Source organism: Coturnix japonica, chromosome 14 (assembly GCF_054131305.1).
Source record: "Coturnix japonica strain WE chromosome 14, WE-NBRP24, whole genome shotgun sequence".
Taxonomy (NCBI): Eukaryota; Metazoa; Chordata; class Aves; order Galliformes; family Phasianidae; genus Coturnix; species Coturnix japonica.
This window is the reverse complement of record NC_140676.1, coordinates 3611367-3631709: the sequence shown is the minus strand read 5'-3', so window position 1 is coordinate 3631709 and position 20343 is coordinate 3611367. Positions and strand designations below refer to the sequence as shown.

The window sequence follows — 20343 nt, the reverse complement described above, 5'->3', positions numbered from 1 at the left end:
TGCCCGCAATGGTGGCAAGCACAGCTTTGGAAAGGTTTAATCCAAAACAGAACAAAGTACTCCTATTCCAAAATAAATACATCTGTAGATCTCCTGATTTTACAATAGCATTCACTAAACAATGGAGAGAATACAAGGTGAGCGCCTCTTAAGCATCCTTTCCTCCCTCCAGCCCAGAACCCATCCATAAAGATGTATATATATATTTAAAGCCCAGAGTTTTAAAGCAGCTGCTCCCAGACCCTTCCAGCGATTCCCCAGACACGTCCCCTTTGCCCTGCTACACAAACGTATGGTTTCAAACCATTCTTCAGTGAAGTCGGTTCTGCTTTTCCTGTTTGTTTGCTTTAACCCACACCACTTACAGCTAACTGAGAAACAATACAAAGCCACGTTCTGTATGATCACGTAGTACCCTGCAAACAACAGTATTCATTAAAAACTAGTCCAGGCACACTGCAGCTGCCAGCTTCTGTCTCCACTGTGACACAGACGTATGTTTTTTCATCTTAAGACTGAACAAAAGTCATAAACAGTTGCTCTGATCAAAAGAAATCTCTGCTAGAGTCTGTGGCTTGTTCACCCCTTCCCTTCATGCCAGCCACTGCTCATTTCATTGACTGTTCGTTCTGCTGTACAGCTGGCTCTTGAGTAAGTCAGGGCAAATTCTGCACCGTACAGTAATACACTGGGAATGAATGTGTTGTTTCTATTGATGGAAAACAATTTAGCTATTTTTGGGGACATGGGAACCGTATACGCTGAGGTGAGCAACACCGGTATCTGTGAGTACCCTGCCTATAGTGTCAGTATGGATGTACCTGGACTTGTTCTTGTGTTATTGGTGTTGTATATGCCAACAGCTTTTCTTTTAAAAATGCGTATTTAACAGATCAGAGCTCTGAAATAATAATACTAATATATCATAATCACTTTGAAAACTGTGAATTACAAGCCCATTTTCTCTTTACATACTGTGAGTATTCCCCGAATCCAATGATGAGGGTAGGATTCCAGTTGCAGTGTTACATCACCTCTATCTGCTCCTCAGCACACCTGGCGACTTCCAGTCTGTTCCACATGCAGATACAGTACAGTATTAACCAGCTACTTAATGATAAGCAAAGTACTGAATGTATTTGGAAAATGCAGGAGGTGAGAAAACTTCCAGTGAGTCCTCTGTTATGTATTCTTAATAGAACTCTAAAAGGAGCTGCAAACGTCGAGGCTCAGAGGAACCAGGAATCCTGGACTGCCATCCATAGAGCCCGCTGACCTGCAGCAGGTGGATGTGTGAAGGAAGGAGCTGTGCCATGGAAGGCCCAGATGAGCATGTGGGTCACTTGCTGCAAGCTGCCAGGTAACACAGCTCACAACACAAGAACAGGCTGGGAGCCCTGTGGCACTGAATGTCCATTCTTGGCATACAGGTAAAGTGTTCTCTGTCAGTGCTGAAATACTGCTTCGTATGCTTAACATGTTCTGAACTGTTTGTTTAAATGAAAGAGTGTTTTTCAAGGTAAGGAAGAACGAGACCCTTATGCATTCTTTGTAAATATATGTATGTATATAATGGTTTGAAAAAAATAGCCCTGGTCATTCACACAAACGGAGTAACTGAAACAGCATTATCAGCTATTGTTGTATAGAGTATTGCTAGCTCAGTGATGAGAAGGCCCTGTTTAGAGAGGCTGAAGGATGCAGGAGGAAGCAATTGGAATTCCTCAAGACGAGCTCCCTCTCACAGCACACACCCCATCCAAAATCTCCTCCTTAACGGCTGCCCGGCTGACTTTAAACTGCCAACACCGACAAAAAGGGGATGTTGCATCTTTTATAAACAGCCTTTTGTTTGCCGTTCTGACACCTGCGAAAAGCAAAATTGTTATTTTCTTGCTGCTTGTTGCTAGTTTGATGCCCGCTCTGGGGCCCTACATCAGAGACACTGTTCAAAACAGGTTGCAGGGGTCCGTTTCCGTGCTGTCTGCCGATGGTGCTGCCTGAAGGAAAACCATGGAAACGGAGTTTGACAGGCTCACAGGGACCCACGGCTGCCAGAGCCGCTGCCTTTGAGCGCCTGATGAAGACATCACAGAGCAAACACAACATTAAAACGCTGCTGGCTGCTTTGCATCACTTAGAATGCAAATCTCTTTGTTCTGCTCGGCCCTTGCGTTTTGTAGCCGAGGAATCTGTGCTATCATCTAACATGGATTTGCTGACCTTTCTTCCCTCCCTGTCCACTCTTCTAATACATATATATATTAAACATATTCTAAAAGATCAGCTTTTGTGGGAAGGAGGGTGGTGTGGGTCTGCACATTTGAAATGGCCCCGTTTTTATTCAGTTCCTGGGATTTCTATGCACAAATTAAACACCCGTATTGCAGAGCAGGCTGGGTTGGGTTGCTTTGTTGCTCCCTGTGTATTATTTGACTTGGATTCATTTACATGGCAACTCACAGGGGTACATTTATGTCACCTTTATGCTAGAGATTAACAGGTAAAAGTAATCCTTTATTTGCACAGCACATCCCCTCCAACCCTTTAAGCTGTACCGATGAAAATAGAGGAGAAAAATGCAAACTCCCACCACCATAATGCCTATTTTATAACTTTTTATGCTAAATTTAAGCTGTGTGGTTATTATTCTGCCCTTTGTTTGTAAGCGGCCTGTATTTTAACTGCAGTTTCTCATTGCAGTCACTGTCAGACCTTCAAAATGCCCCACACCTTTGTGCTCAGATGTGGGATTTCTGTGGCTCTTGACAGGCTGAGCTATGCACAGGGAGATCAGGAAGGCTTTTTTTGCTGGTTGGAGAAACCACAGTGAGCATCTGCAGTAGGAAGGAGCTGGTGGGGAACGTCAAACAAACTGGCTATTCTCTCAGAAGTGATAATTTGTCATTTCATTCTCCCTGTGCTGCGTAACTCACACATTACTTTCGCTGAGAGAGGGCTATCATCGCTCAACTGGAAACAATACACAAAACTTAGAGCTGCAGCTTGCAGTCAGGAAATTATTTAAGCTCGTGTGTAAATCTGCCTCCACCACAGTTCAGTAAGGCTTAAATGGGCATTTAGGTTAAGACCATTCTCAAAGGCTTTCCTGAAAATACAGATGCAGGTCTTACCTAAGTAGCTCCTCGGTAAGCTTTGGGAAGTTTGTTCTCAGGGGCCAAGGAAAGCAGTGTATGTTTGGTTCCTGCCCAAACTAAAGGCTTGGTACCAGATGAGCCCCTTCATGGGTGTATCTTGGGATTAGACCAAAATGATCTACTGGTTCCTGCTAAGACTTCTGTCTAATAAAACTGGGGCCGCTGAGAGTAAGCCATAGAAAAGCCACAGCTTCACTGCCTTCATCTCCAGGGAGATCAGTTCTGCAGCTGGAAACACGGGACAGACCCAGGGCGAAAGAGTTTTCCAAGTGATGGTCAAGTCCCATTGCTTTCCTTGCTGCTGCCAAGGGGATGTTGTTCAGTGCCAGAGAAGAAGGGTCTGCCTAGACGGGGTTTCCAAGTGAGCAGTTGTTTTCTGCTTCTTGTACTGAGCCCAAGCTGCTTTGAGTCTGTTTTGCTGCTGCAACCTGGGAAAAGGCACACTTAGCAGCATGGTTTAGCTGTCTCTGCAGAAACTATTATTTGTGGGTGAAATCACCGTGCAGTTATTGGAAACAACAGCTATAAATCTCCATGTAAGTGCTGAGGCCTCATCACACAGTATTTTCTCAGTCTCCAAAATGATCCAGGTGCTCATTTCTCTCAGCTTCCTAAGTTCCTGATGGTTGTGCAGTTCATTCTCTTTTTACTCTCCCTTCCACTCTTTTTCTTTCTTTTTAGGTTGACTCCTGGAAAGACCTTCTCTTTTCTTGCAGACTCATTGACTGCTTTCCTAACTCAGATCCATGTGCAAGACTTTGTAGAAGTGACATTTACAAAAAAAACCACCATTTTGAGACCTCATTTTTTCTCCTGCCCATTGATGTCCTCTCAGTTTGAATTGCAGTGTTTAATTTTGACTGTGAGGCAAAGTTGGCAGTTTCCTGACTAACCCAATGTTAGATCAGAAAAAAGAATGAAAACCAGAAAGGTGCCTCGGAATGTCTAAGCAGAAGACAATCAAATTTCTGTGTCAAAAAGAGGGCAAAACCAAGGATGTGGGACTTGCATGAAAAATCTTGCAGACAGTTATTTTTTCCTCTTCCTTTATTTCACAGTGGGACAAATTCCACTTTTATTTCAGTTCATCTGTAAAACATGAGGAGCCAGCTGAGCGTAGCATTGGTTCAGAATGAGGGCAGCTGACAAGGGAAAGGTAAAAGGAACCAGCAACTTCTGCAGTTCTCTCCAATAAATGTCTTCACTGCAAAAAAAAAAAAAAAAAAAAAAAAGGCAAAAAAACCCTCAAATTAACTTCTAAAGAATAGAGGAAGGCAGTAGGACATTATCTACCATCTAATACAACAGACTCCAAAGTGTAATTAATGCATTGATTCTTTATATATAGGGCATCATCTCCTGTTGTCTCGGGCTTTCTACACATAGATGATCGTGTTGCCTTCTTTTATCTCCTTATGAAGGATTGCAGACAAGAAGGAAACAGCTCTACAAGTCTGGGATCAGAGTTAATGGTTAGGATACAGATGCAGGTGGAAGAGAGAAACATGGAGGAGCAGGTTGACCGAAGGCTAAGGGCAGCTGCTTTCATTCACACTTAAGGCATCTGGTCTGTTTTGAGGGTAAATTCTATCTCCAGTATTTGTTATATATATACTGAATACTACTCTGTGTTACTTTGATTCAGGGGCTGTGATATTTGAAGAGTAAAACCAATTCACACACAAGGTGCTTTCTAAACTTTTCCTCATTGTCAGAGACATCAGAAAATAATCTTCAAAGAAAGCTGAAAGGCTGCAAGTTCATCAGTTGCCTGTGATGCTTCCAATGGAGCACTCATCTCCAGCTCCTTACACCTAAAATCTTAGCTCTGTTTTTCCATCTCCTTGACACGTAGAAGTTGGATGGCACAAAGCATTTCCCAGGGAACTGTCCTCACTAATGGTGACAGTGCTCAAGTGGAGCTTGAATCCCATCAGCAGGAAAGACCCCTCCCATCCAGACGGCAGCACTGATCAGAGAGTTTGGGACTCCCAGTACGTTACAGTTTGCAAGTCTACGGCTATGAGACAGAGAGGGATATTCAGAACAGCCTAATTAGTTGCATTTTCTTTTCTAACCCCAGTCAAAAACCAGTCAGACTGTGCTTTAGATTTTGACATCCTATTAAATGCAGAACACAGGCCAATAGCTTTCATTTTCCCTTGTGATGCTGCAGACTCTTGTTTTTATAGTTTGACAGAGAGACATAATTAGGCCTCAGAAAGGACAAGTCCAGACTATTAGTTCCCCACAGAGGCTCCATGGAAAATCAGAACCCACAATTACTCTCCACTTTCCCACTGAGGTAAATGTATGGATACCTGCTCTCCAGCATCAGATGTTCTGTTCACAACCTTTAAGCCTATGACTTTACAGTCCTTTCACTTGAAGGGCACATGGAAAAAGAGAGGAAGGGTGGTACCAGTATTTGACTTTCTGAAGGGACAGGTGTACATAAAGGACAATAAATGACATTGCTAATGCTGTAGGTACAATGCCTCTCAACAATGCAGCCAGAGGGAAAAATAAATATATCTCCATATTCCTGCCCTCTTCATTATGGCCCAACAGAATTGGGTTGTCAAAATAATAGTAATAATAATAATAAATTAATTCAACTGCATCACATGTAAAGTGTACCAGATATGAGTTAGCGTTGCCAGGTGGTACATACCAGCCCCCACTTGGTCTTATTCTCCAAATGCTTGGACAGTTTCTGTACATTTCCTGATGAGCTGCAACCTTGGACACATCTGACTGCAATGAGCTCTCATCCTCAATATAACCATGGAGCACTGGTCCTTTGTTTGTTTTTGCAATAGCATCATATTTTAGATGCATCTTCAGTTTATAATCCTCAGTAATCCTCAGATCCTGCTGTGCCTAGCCAGCAGTCCTTAATTCCGTGTAAACCATTCTACAGCTGTCTTTATTATATCATGTGTTACTGTTTTCAAGTCATTACCCCAATCTATCAGCATTATATTGAATTTTAATCCTGTCTTCCAAAGTGTTGCTCAACACATTGTCTGGGAATTCACCTCACAAGGAGCATCAGCCCCTGGTCCCTCCTGCCACCTGCTTCCCATCGCTAACCTTGGTGCATGATCTGGTCGTGTGCCAGAGCTGTACAGCACATATTGCACTGCTGGCACTTCTTTTTTTTTTTCTTGTGGTATTGTGCTTTTCTTTGTAGGATGTCAAACCTAGTCAGAACTATTTCATCCCACTGAAAACCCTTGACGCCTGATACCACAGAGATGAGCAGTAATTAGGAGCAGGGCCTATCTGCCCACCTGCAAATACAAGAAAATATTTTCCATTTCAAATAAGCAAGGTTTGTTCCTCATTTTAAAGCCTTGGCCTTGGGTTCTCATATCTCCACAATGCTTCAAAAGCACTCCGTCACCCAAGGACATGCAATTGCTAAATACACCCGTTGCTGGCCCCTTTTCCTGGCCAAAAGCGCATCAGTCATGGAGAGCCGTGTAGATACAGGCTGCAGCACACTGCTCTGTAGCCACTCAATTAGGCTGTTTGTGCTCGGCCTCTCAGGCACTTGGTGAAAGTAAAATGCTTACACAATTCCTCTGCCTACAAGGCCTTGAAATCTTCAGGGGGCCTGGCTTTGCTGCCTGGTTTTCCACTGACAGGCTGATAGAGACATCACAAATCTCTCCAAAGGCCAGTCACTAGGCTTCTTTCAACATCAAAGGGTGTCAGTGTTCGCTCTGCCTGGGAGCCTGGGGCAATATAAATCACACATGAATAGGTGAACTGAGTCTTTGAGGTTAAATTCTCTCTGTATATACAAATATCTCTCCTTGGGTATCTGATGTCATTGTGTTGTTTCCCCATCAATATCAAGTGTTTTCTTTCAGTTGTAATATTCCAATGGAAAGCTGGGCTTTATAGACGAAAATAAAAAGGATGTGCTGGGGTGCTGCAGGAAGAGAATTTACTCATTATAAAAATGCATTGTCATTGTCTTGGAAGAAAAGTCAGTAAACCGATATTGGGTTTTTTTTGTTGGGCTTTTTCAGTGTCCATAGCTACAATCTCTTGGGCTGAACCATCTTTCCTATAGTCACTAAGGTGTGTTTATTCCCAGACATGCAGGAGCCCCTGCCAGGCTCCTGGCTCACCCACAGAGCTTCTGCTTCCACCACAGTTCCCACTGTAAGTCAGGCAGTGTGGCCCAGCCCCAGAGCTGGGCAGCAAGAAGCAGAGTTGATGAACACAGATGTCATCCCCTGCAGAGGCTCCAGCCAGCCATGGCCAGCATCAAGGAGGCAGATCTGGGAGCCTGCATTTCTTATTGGACTGACACCTCACTCAGATGCCGAGTGTCATCTGGCTGTAAAAGACCTGGATGATAGGAAATGTGTTTACTCCTGTTACATCAACCAGCTGACACCTCGGGTCGCTGGCTGGAGAAGGCAAAATGCCTCAGTGTTGGCTGTTTGGAGAGTTTGATTCACCCTGACTAGCACAGTTGTGGCACCTCTGTGTGGGGTATTTATCACCTAAAAACAGGAGTCAGGACAGCTGGGCCTGTCACTAAATTACACTGCACAAAGATAGTTCTGATTCCTGCCTACCCTTCTGCAGGCAGGGCCCTGGCAGCAGCTCCCGTGTCAGTGCTACATCAGCACATTCATGAGACGCCTGCACTGCTGCCAACTGGCCCTGCCTGCTCCAAGCAGAGGTACCTGATGCCGCTGCAGAGAAAATTGGGTCCAGTATCTTGTATTCAACAGATTATCTCATGGGAGAAAATGCCAAATCCCTGGGGGGTTTGCTATTCCCAGGAAATAAATGGCTATCAAGTTCAGGCTGTTGGCTACTCAAGACTTGCCCGGCTCTTAAGCCTCTCTGCATTTCACCTGGACTCTCTGGAGCTGGTTACGTCTCCATGCTTCTGCAAGACAGTGAGAGAAACATGCAGCTGGTCAGCCTCCACGTCCTCCCATAGAGCACACAGCTCACCCTTCCCACTGCCACTGCTTTTCCTTGCACCAGAGAGGGATTTTTCCGGTGGGCAGCAACCCACAGCTTTGTGCCAAGCCAAAATGTGAGCTGGGAAACTACGTGGTCTTAAATGATGTGGGTTTAATGAGATTTTTTTTTTTTTTATGACCTCTGCAGTAAATTGTCTGTGCTCAGTATTGTGTCTGAATAACACCCAGCAGAAATTGTAGCAAGGCAGTAATTGCAGAGTATCTGTCTAAGATCTCTGTGCCATGAGGCGTGGATTTTCATTTCATACATTAGTAGCAATTTGCTGCCATAGTTCCGTATAATCAGTACATTCCTTTTAACGTACAGGAGGAAAAGGAGAAGGAGGAAACTTTCCAGCACTGGGGAAATGTTTGGAGCTGCTGTTTGGAAGCAGAACCGTGTGGGTTGTGTGGCTCTCTCCCTTACTTCTCCAGCTTAACAAAGGGCTGCACTGCTGCTCAAGTCATGTACTCCTTAACATGAAGTCAGAGATATGACAGGAAAAATGGGTTTGCTTCTCCAATTCCAGAAGGGTTTAGTGAGCACTGGGTGGGTTATACACCAGATTTTACATTATTGCCACTGCCCCTTCTGCATCAAGAGATTCCAGCCACCTTAGTGCAGTGTATCTCTTTTTTTTCTGGAAAGCTGCTCCTTGTAAATATAGACTCTTAAATTGGATGGGGAGATTGTTCTGCTGCTTTGCTGAGTGATGCCATCTAAATCACGTGCACCTACAGCATCAGGTCATTTAGGAGAACAGAAGCCTGTGCTGGGCAGCCTTGTTCTTGGAGGTAATCGAGATGCCCTGGAAGGACAGTAAGCATTGTCAAGGAGAGGAACCTGAAAGAGACACTCACTTCTGGCTTTCAGTGCTAACACAGCCTGGTATCATTAGACAGAAAGCAGTCATAAGTCAGAACGCATGGTCAGAAAAACACCCACATCACTCTTGTTGCTTCAAAACCCACATCCACAGCTAGAGCACTGTGTTCTGGCACACATCGTCTACATGCTTTTTGGCACAACTGTTTTAAGTCAATATTTCAGGTTGTGACTTAACTAGAAGAATTGTGCTTCACCAACAGCCAGAGCTTTTACACCCTTCTGTGCTCATTCAGTATTCAAAGCAAGGCCATCATTCCCATACCTGCACATCTCAGTCCAGTCTGTCTTTATATGCTGCAAAAAAGTGCACCTTTCAGTGAGATTCTAAAAAGCCTTAAGACGAATGCCATGCGCTTCTTCCATTCCTTTGTATCCACTGCTGTGAAATCATAATGTGAAAATCTTTGCAGTTAAATAGCATTTGACTTTTCCCGTTTCTTTCTTTTGCCATGCAGTCTGCAGGGCTGCAGTCAGGGAATCACTGCCTTGCAGTAGCCAATACCTACTCCAACTCACTCTCTGGGCACATCTAGCTTAAAATCTGCATAATGGAAAGAAAGCCATTTTCCTTACAATCCATTCTCCTGTACAAAGCTTTTCATGCGCCAGGTTGTTGTTTTTTAATCACACAAAATGATATATATTAATGAGCCCGGAAGTTACATAAAGATAGATCTAAAGCATAAAAACACTAATATGCCCTGTAGCATTCAGTGCTTTGAACACAGAACGGCATCTGTGTGAGAGTGTGATTGCACGCAGCTATGGAAACCAGCGCCAGAAAACGAGGAAATGCTGAACAAGTGGTGCAAGATTGGAAAAAACTGGGAACAAAGATATTCAATTTGCATAAAAAGGCCTGGTTCGCTAACAGACGACTTTCCACTTCAAAATGATTGTTTTCTAGTTCTGCTGGCAACACAGCGATGGTTTTTTCCTTGAAAGAAAACACTCCCCGCAGCTCGCAGCAGAAATGGAAGGGCAGGAAGGTTCCTTGGTCAGATGTGGCTGTTGCAAATGGGACAAGTTTGGCAGACGTGAAGAAGTGTAAGGACTTCCCTCGTCTTTGCGTTCATCCTAAGCAGTTTCCTTCTTATTTCCAGATGGTGCCAATTAAGAGTCAGAACCCCTGCCCTAATGGCTGTTAACAAAACAAGCACAATCTGAGACTTTAATGAGTCAAACTAGAGTCACATAATACACCCAAGAGAAGCCAAAATGAAAAGAAGGACTGCAGTTGGCAAACACTTGGGTTGTCGGGTACTAAAATTGTAAAATACTACGGCTGGAGATTTGGTTTTTAATACTGAAGGGTGCCTTCTACTGCTGAGTTCAGTGGGATTATTTTGGGGCTTAGAGATAAGCACTTGGATAAACCATTCCAATCAGTGACTGAGGCATGACTTAAGCAGTAAAGCCGGGCCACATGTAATTCATATTATAAGGTATTTTTATGATGTATTATTGAATTCCTTTTATTAATCAGTAATTGGTAATTAAAATAGCATCCATACTTCGAAAAAAGACAATTTCAGAATATTTCCAGTTAGAAGAACATGCCATTGAGATGCAGCAGAAAGCATTGGCTGGAAATAGAAGCTGTATGAACCCAGGCTACAGATCAGGTACGAACGTTTCCTGTCCGGGGGACTATTTGCACAGATTACTATTGTAATGGGTGATCTGGGTGAGCACCCGTCTGAAGAGATTCTCTAGCACAGCTGTGCGTAACTTTTCTTAATTCACAGATAACCTGAAAGTGCTTCTGTGGAGGTTCCAGCTCTTGGGTAGCAAATCTGAAGCTTGTCTTGTTTGTATTGTTTACCTATTCCTTATTCTGCACAAATCGGTCACGAACTCTGAGATTTTTAGAGCACGGTCTGAAAAAAAAACCCATCATTTTGCACAAACTCCTGTTCTACCCATCTTGAAGCCACCCACCAAAGTTATCATGTGGCTTGGAAAGGAAAGCAGACGTGCTCCCAGTCTGTCCTGTAGAGCTTATACCTCTAACATCACATGAGCAGATACAGGGTAAAACTTTAAACCCACAATTCCCTTGAGGGTCATGTAGGACCTCGTGAAGTCCATATTACCACAGAGTCATCTCAGAACATCATAAAGTTAATATTAACTCAGACAGCAAGGTAACTCCCTCAAGCTCTGAGTCAACTGCTGCTTTCCAAACTCCTAGAAGATAAATCTGCATTCTTCTCACTATCTTCTGTAGTTGGTGCAACCTTCCAGGCTCTTCATTGCTGTATTTGTTCTGTCATTTGTTACCGAAATGAGACAAGGAAGACAAGGAGTCAGTTTAGAAAGCAGATTAATACTGTAAGGAAGGGATGCTCAGCAAGCAAGTTGGGCTATGCTTCATACTGCAGTCAAAGAAATTAGAGGCAGAAAAGGTTACATCATCCAGGTCTTAATTCAGAGATACATGTACTAAAATATGTGGCACATGGTTAAATGCTTTGCTAGGTCAGAGACCTAATTTGCTCCCTGTCAGTAGGGCTGTTCTCTATCATGGACATTTTTAGGGCTAATTAGACTTTGCTCCTGGACATTGCAAGAGCAAAACCCAAGGCATGAATCCTCTGGCACTTCTAAGTGCTGTCAGCATTTTGCAGATAACAACAAATAATAATAACAACCTTTCTGTTTGAGGTCTGTGCTCGAGGTGGTTTCAGGGCTGATCAGATCTGGCAGGAGAATTACCAAGCCAATGAGGACTGCCCCAGCCCCGCGTGAAAGATGCCCCAGATACAGTCCTGAACGTGGAATTATTTTCATGCCCTTTTTTACCTCTTCTCCACCTCCAATTTCTAACCATTCTTGTGGATCTTCTTAGATTCCTCATTCTTAGACTAGATGATAGACTTTGTCTTTGCTGGGTCTGATTTAAGGCTATAAAGTATGTTTGCTATTGCATTACTAATCTGCATACAGAACTAGCTTGCGTGCACCTACCCACAGTGTATGATGATCATTAACCTGCTCTCCTGTTCCTGGATTCACTTACTCACTGCAGCTGGTTTGCAAGATTGCAGAGAAGAGAACTTCCTACACCACTCCTTGTGTGCAGGGCCTAGTGTGACTTCCCAGATCAGCACACAGAAGCAATACAAACAACATTCATAGTATCATAATGCTCACTGCACGTACAAATTTGATACATCATTGGGCACATGTTTTGTACCTGAAATTGTGTGATTGGTTTCAAGGTAACACATTCCTTCAACATGGTCTCTGTTTTGCTTTCTGAGAGCTAGATTACATTTTTAACCCAGTTGAAACATTTCCCATTCCATCATATAATAAAGAAGCTGAGGACAAGTGTATTAAAAGCCAATAATATCTAGTTATTAAAGTTAGTTTGTCTGCCCCCCTCTTACAGTCTTTTAAACTGTTTGCTTGAAACTACAGTTCCACAGCTGGCAGGACTGGCTGTGAACACTAGATGGCACTTTGCAGCAAGAAAGGTTAATAGCTTATGCAACTACATGAAGATCTCCCTTATTGCCCTCATTCACAGGGCAGGACTTTTTGCTTACTGTGTCCTCATCACATCATTGGTCCTAATTCAGCATGTAGTCCACAGAGAAATACCTGATCAGTTCCCAGACAAATTCTCATTTCACCAAAGATGGCATGATTATTTCATGATGAGCTCTTGCTTATATTAATATCAGTCAAACCTCTTCATATTCTGCCTAAAGCTGCAGCACATACAGGAAGCTGTATTGAAACAGAGAGACCTGCAGGTATCTCAGATGCTTTCTTCTGGGTTGGCTCAGGTCAGGGAGCTGCCCTTTTTCCTGTTAACACCTGTAGTGGTACAAGGGCCAGCATTCATGGGAACCTGGCCTCTTTTATTTACCCCTGAGGCTACACTGGAATAGTAACCCACGGCCAGCCTCAGCCTGCCTTGCAGAGCAGGTATGTGAGCACAGTCCAGAGCATCCTCCTCCTCTCTGGGAAGCTGAGGTTTACCCCACCCTCTCCCAGGTTGGGCCTCCAGGCAGCACTGCACCCAGCAAGTGACCTATAAGTGTGGCACAAGAGCAGGCTGAGGCCACAGTAAACAACTTGCCAGTATCTATTTAGGTGTAAGGGCAAACTGCCACAGATTATACGTTAAACACGACATGTAGGAGGCTTAGGTTCTGTAAGGCTCAGGTTATCCACACAGAGCTGCCAAGTGCAGCAGCAAGCATGGCTGGAGCCCATGCTCTGCACAGAGCTGTGTCCCCATGGCACCTTCCTGGGGTGCTTGGGCTGCAGGGCCACACTTGTGGTAAGGCATCACTTACAGGGAAGCTGAGGCAGAGCTGTTGAGTGCCTACATCTGGAAAGCTGAGTGCTGCTGAGCAGCCTGAGAACGGTCACACCATGTGCTTTCCTCCTTCACCCCTTCCTCCACACATCTCCCCCATGGCATCCAGGGGAAATCTCCCACTAGTGCTACTTCACTTGTTTCCAAACTCTTTTTCTTTCCTCATATCGCCATTATTCCTTCATCCTTTTGATAATGCTCACACCTCGACTGAATGTCAACTGCTGCTCTTCACACAGAGCTGCAGTGCTTGGCCCCGTTTGATCTTTCCCAAGGTCTTTCTTGGCACATTCCACCTTCTGTAGCTTTTTTTTCTCTCTTCCTTTTAAATAAAAGATTTCTACATTTTTAAGGATTATTTATTTATCCGCTCCTCCTCACCAAGGTCACTGTTCCATTGCTTGTAAGTATTTCCTCACCCTTCCTACAGATCACTGTACCAGGTCCTCTTTTTTCCTCAGCTCCCTGACTGTCCCTAACTCCCCTCTAACAACTCACTTTTTCACTCATTGTCTCAGCTCTGCAGTTTGGGAACTGGTCAGGCTACCTACAAGCTGAGTGCATGTTGCACAGCTCCCCCTTATTGCAGGAAGAGCCAAACAATTCCAGTTTCAGAGGTTACCCCTAAATCTGACCTGCTCTAACACAGATGTTTGATTTCACATAACTCTCTCTTGCTTTGTTCTGCCTCTGCTTAATATTGTTTCCCAGCTCCATAGACAAATTGCTGATAAATTCAAGAGTTTTGTCTCGGTACTGAACAGAGACCTTGAAATTGTACCTCAGTCCCACAAGCATGGGACTAATAACCACAGCGCTGCTGCTGGCCTTCACTGTACTTGGTGGCTTCATCAGTGATGGCACAAACAGCAGGGCAGTGGTCTAGAGCCCAGCAGGAGCAATACATTGGTGGCATGAGACCAGCATGGCCTCAGCTGGACTCACCAGCTTGGAAGGCTGTGTCCTCCTGCAGGGCAAGACACAGAGCTGCCCATAGGGGGCTGCTCATGGGGTTCCTTACTGCTAATGGTGATACCTCATACTGCTGTCCTGCCATGGAACACTCACTGCTGGGCCTCAGCCAGTATTGTCTGTGCTGCAAAAACCCTTCCAAGCCAACCAAACAATAGATTCTAGCATATTCTGCCATTCTTCTTTCATCACAGAGTATAGAACTATTAACCTAGTAAGGAAGCTTCAGTCTCTTTCCAGTTCAGGAGAATTCTCTCCATTGTTTCCAAAGAAATCTTTCTGGATGTACTGCCAAGAGTGTGCGTTTTCTGACATGTTCCAAGTTGCTTGAAATAACAAAGAATTATCCTCACAATTAAGATCAGGCTGTACAATTTAGATACGTGCCTTAAAAGATTTCCTATTCTCTGCCAGAGATGTATTGTTCTTCCCCATTTAATTTTATTTACTTTTTTTTTTGTGGATGCAACAGTTACGCTGTCATTTATCGGAGAAGAAGGAAGCAGCAGCTGCAGAGCTGTGTATATAAAATAAACAGTGTGGATGAAGCTATCAGAAGCTCAGATTTCAAGGAGGAGAGGGGGAGGATTGCTTTTAATAAGATCTTGTGTCAGTAAAGTTGTGAGACGGAACTGCAGGGTCTTACCCTATTAAGAATACGAGTGGGAACAAATTCTTTCATTTAATGGAACAACAGTGTTAGCTGCATGCATACAGACAGAGGGCTTAATTTAAAAAGGAAAAAGCAATTTGGTCATTCGTGTTCAGGCTTTGGGAACTCCACAGAGCATGCCAGATGCGCTCATTTCTTTTTAACCCCTTGGCTGCAACGCCTGTACATTATGGCAGAGGCACGGCCACGGCGTATTTAGTCAGTTGAACTGTTTTCTCCCTTGAGGAGCTATGCAGGGAGCAGCTGATGCCCAGGGACAGCAGGTGGGAGGGAGGCATCCTGCCCCCAGCTCTGACGCAGTTTTGTTCTGTTAGCTTGGGTGAATTGCTTTGCTTGCCGTAGTGCAAACACAGATGCTGATGGTATCAATGGCTGCTACTTGTTTGTTTATTCATCTGTATTAAACCAGTGGCTAGGAAGCCCCGGCAAGCATGAGAGCACCCAGACCAAAGGGCTGTACGGGAGCCAATTGCAACTGTACTCTGAGTTTGCAGCCAAGCACTACAGCATCACATGCCGTGACATGAATTTGCCCCATCCCTTGCACGCTCACACAGGGACAAGTAGTGCTGCCTTGGAAGGGTACCTGGCTGCTCTGAGGCTGCATACACACAATGAATCACGTCCTAAAACCAATAGAGGCACAGGAAGATTCATGTCCAAAAGCCCAACCTGTGCTGCAGTGTAAGGGGCTCTGAGGTGTCCCATTCTGAAGCACCTCACACAGTGCTTTCAGCAGGGAGCTGAGTCAGTCAAGCACCAAATCAGGCTGGATGAACATCCTTATCACAGGTGTGTTTTCTAATAAAGCCGAAACCATTTTGTAATACAACTAGATACAGCCACAGGTGGTAACAGTAACAACAAACACACTCCTCCACTGAGCAGCACACCTCAGTGCAGATGGAGCCCAACGAGCTCTGGACAACTCTGACACAACCAACTGTGGCTGTATTTTCATAAACACACACACAAACACACATGCAAAGCTCTATTGTGGGCATTATTTCATTAACAGCATAATCGTGCAAAATATGCATGTATTTTCTATAATCGTATAATCAGCATATAATTACACAGAGTAGAAAATATAAATATAAATTAAATAGGTGAATGCACTTATTATTCAGATATATATTTCAGTGGTAACCGAAATCACACCAGGGTGTACGTGTGCGTATTTAATAGAGCGTTGGAATGGAAAATGTTGCATTTATAGAAGAACCTGATACAGCTGAGGCCACCTTGCACTCAGACACAGGTTGCAGTGACATTGCATCCAGAGGCTTCAAAAGGCTCTAGCAGTGAGCCTGCATTAGAGGCCTGCTGTAGGCACTGTGGCCAAGTAGGTAACATGGAGAAACAGGAGAATTTCTTTAAAAGATACTCTGCTTTTAGAAGTATACAACCATGCAGCCAGGCAGTCTTACACTAGAGTGTGAAATCACCATCCAGGCCTCTCACATCCCAGCAACCTACACTGATAAAAAGCAGTACAGAAACACTGATAAAAATGGGTCTGGGATTGTTGACCTCCTTTCACTTTCTTCTGTTTACGTGTTGTTGGCCACTAGAGGCAGACTTAGACCTGTGGGGTTTTCTGTCTCACCCAGAAGAGCCCCACTCCAGACAAACAAACCCATTAGCCCAGGCTTCTTCCAAGAGAAATATTTTATCATACAGAACAGCTCAGGAATTCAGCCCTAAACGAGGACTGCTTCAGTCACAGATGGGAACTTGGGAACTGCACTAAATCACAGATGGCGTATTTTTTCCTATAGTTCACAAAATGAGCTATTTCCACTCCTTGCTTTTTTTTCACCCCCCTTCTCTGATTTTTCTATTTTGCACATGGCAATTGCAAACACAGATACACATTTTTAAAAGGGCCCTTGAAAACAGTTTCTCTTAATGATGCATGTAATCTTTTCCCGTTCAGCACACCCTAACAACAACGTGTCATCCTTTCCAGAAATTAAAACACAGTTAATTTTAATAGGATTGGGTTTATGTTTTATGCTCTTTGCTTATTTATATCGTGTCATTTCTTTTTTCTTGGATAAGCTTGACTTTCCCTTGTTATCTCTTGAAATATTATCAGCCGTGAGCTATTTCCTAGACCAAGATGTGGCAGCTTCTGCTGTTGCCACTCATGAGCCACAAGGAAGAGCTGGATCCTCACTCATAGTCCTTAGAGTTTGTGTTATCTTAATTCTGAATAATCACCAATAGAAGAAGGTGGCATAGCCCAAATTCATCCCATCAAACTTTGGCTGTTAACTGAGGCAATGTATTCAAGGCACCTATTAAAAGCCCTCTGTAGTGCGAGGAGAGTGGAAGGGAGAGGGGGAGAAGAGCAGCACTGTGGTACACCAGCAATTCATTCTTTAGAGAAGCTTCTCTTTCTGCTACCCATATAAGGAGCCTAAAGGCAGGCAGGTACTGTGTGCAAGTTGGGAAGAGAGAGAAATCTGGACATCTTCCAAACAACTTAGTCCTAAAACATAAAACAACAGATGGAAAAAGAGAGAGATGGGGGTCCACAAGCAGTCAATGAGATTGTGTTATGAGTTTGTATAGAACACGCCAGTCTCTGCACATCACTGCAGTTCCTCTTTTGAGCTGTAAGTGACAGCAAAAAAAACACCAAAATTGCATTTAATACTTTCCTCGAATTGCTTAATTGCTTTTCCATGTAAACTGCTGCTATGGCTGGCACAGAGGTTTTATCTGTTTGCCTGGAGAAGGACAGCTTATACAATATGGAGAGAAGGTAGCTATGAGCAGATCTCTCTGTTCAGCCACAATTCAGAAAGATTTAGAACTCCACATGTTGATACCAGTATGGAACCAAGTAGGCTGCTACCAGCACCGTGCTGTGATCCAACCTCTGGGGATCCTTTTCTACATCCATTTAACTTTTCCACCTCATTTGCTATCGCAAGCTGCTCAGATACTGTCGTCATTTTGTTTCTGTTTTGTATTTACTGATGTTATCAAAAATTACACTTCAGCAGAGGGTAATCAGGACAGCATTGCATGCCCTCTTTGGTGCAGAGGCACTCAAACCTTCATGTATTAGCCATGAAGCCAAACAAAACCACTGTGCAAGTCAATGTTAAGCTTTCCACAATCCTTTGGCGTGACAGGAGTTTGGTATTGTTGTAACACTGCATCACATTCAGTCTGAGTTCTGGGTGCTGTTTGGAACCCACAGCCAACCAGGCCTTCAGAGTCTTCTGCTGATTTTCCTGACTTAAAAATATTGCTCAGTCTCTTTAGGTTACAGACAGAGATTCCGGCCTAACAAAGAACGTCTCCAATCCCACCACCAGTGCTCCTGCCTGACGCAATCACACTTGCTATTGCACACTTACTCATGACCTCACTCCAGGTCCTTGCCAACATACATCCCCACACACATCACGTTTTCTAGGAGAAAATGGATGTCTGCAGCAGTGTCTCAGAGGGAGAGTGGCCGCGTTTGTCACATCACATCAAATGGCACCAACCCACCCACAGTCACAACATGACAGAAAGCCCAAGCATGGTCACTCACACAGTGGATCACAGCCAAAGCCCCCATCCTGACTTTGGATCAGCACTGGTGGTCAGAAGAGACAAACTGTTCCTTAGAGAGTCTGCTCTCTAAGAAAGTCCAAGACGGTAACCAAGCTCAAGGTAAGTGAGAAACAGCATTCTGCCTGCATCTCTAAAATCTCCCCATGAGGGTGCTCCACAGCTGGAATGGATACTGCTCTAGGATTTTAATGCTCATACACCAGCTCACATAAAGCCCAACTATCGAGTCTTTATGAGGGTGAAGTGGATCTAAGCCTAAACATTTCAGATGTAGTGAGTTTGCAGTCACACCACACACGACTTAGTGAATAACTGATGCAAGGCAAAAAGATGGCAGAGCTGTGTGATCTAACAGCTGTGCAAACAAGCCAGAGAATTGAAAATTCAGGAAGCTGTATCTGCAGGAAAGCATTTCAAAAAAAAATCCCTGGCGTCACATCTGGTGGCATCAAATTGTCATTATGACATGGTATTTAAGATGATTTAATGGGTTTATTGCCGAGTAAGAACCTTGGAGTTTGCTTAAACTACTGAGCATTAAAAAGATGTAACTCTTTAAAAGATATTCTGACAAAGTACTGCCTGAACAGTTCATTATCCTTCAGGAACACATACGTATGTGTATCAGCACGTGTGCATGTGGAAATAAACAGATCAACAGGAAAATGAATAGAGCAGATTCATGTGTGGTGTGAGAATTATCTTTGGAAAAATTAATTAGCTCCCCTTTCTCCCTCTCTCTTCTACATCTCATACATCCATACAGTGGGCAGTGGGCAGGATCTCTGTCCACCTTAATTACTCTTCTCTTAGGGCACTGAATCAATGGGTGGTTTTGAAACAAAGGATTCAGCTACTAAAAACAGCCTGGTAAAGTGTCTGGGAAAGGTTACTGATTATAGATGACTTCTAAGAAAAGGTGTCGAGGAAAAAGAAAAGGTGCCTCTTTTCTTGCTGAATATTTCTAATGTGTCTTATTATTTCTTTCACCTTTAGTTCCCGGAACAGTTCTCATTTCCTCTGAATGTTGCGACTTCTTATCTTGAGCCCTTTCAGCTTGTTGATTTTAAATTCAGTCTGGCTAATTCAAATTCAAGGCACACTGCTCCTGAAGTCTTTCACCATCTTCTGATTCCACAGAAGGGGGCTGTTAATAGTATGGGGTTTTGTCAGTGAGGAGCAGTGAAAACTTCCTTTTACACTTATTCCTTTCATACTAGATTGACACGACACATAGCAAGCTAGTCAGACAGTCTTGCTGTACGTGTCTAACTTGGTGATTTTCTCCCTGCTGATTGCATACAGAATGCAGCTTTCCAGCCAGAGGTGCTCTGATGCACCTTAGACAGATGCCCTAAGTAAACAGTAAGGATCGCAGCCTGTGAAACGATACGACAGAGATTTGCCTAATCAGACACATTCCTGAATAATTCCATCAAGTCACCAGGAGCTTTTTATATCATCTATGGCAATTTTCCACCATCGATGCATTTGCCTTTTAACATATGAATAAACTGTCAAAGCACAGGCTGCCTCTGCTAGCCAACCCTGCACGCATGGAAAATGAAGGAGGGAAAGGCAGCCTTTTACTGATTCAGACAGAATTAGCTGTTCAAATACCAGAAGTAAGCTGGGCAGCACAGCATGGAGCTTCACACATCCCACATCACCACAGAGCTCTGCAGTCAGGTGCCTGACCTGGCGCCCAGCAGAGCAGCACACACACACATGGC

The 20343-nt window shown here is 43.9% G+C and overlaps 2 long non-coding RNA genes across 9 annotated transcripts in view; one reads left to right on the top strand and one right to left on the bottom strand.

Annotated features, from left to right (window-relative positions):
• The window catches only part of LOC107318880 (uncharacterized), a 98974-nt gene extending 79688 nt beyond the window's left edge, over positions 1-19286 (top strand). For both annotated transcript variants that reach the window (XR_004308544.2, XR_001557569.3), the window contains one exon: positions 1200-19286. This is a non-coding gene — a long non-coding RNA (uncharacterized LOC107318880). The remainder of the gene's footprint in view (positions 1-1199) is intronic.
• LOC107318879 (uncharacterized) overlaps positions 1-20343 on the bottom strand; it is a 50467-nt gene that overhangs the window by 20455 nt on the left and 9669 nt on the right. The gene's annotated exons all lie outside the window — the stretch shown is intronic.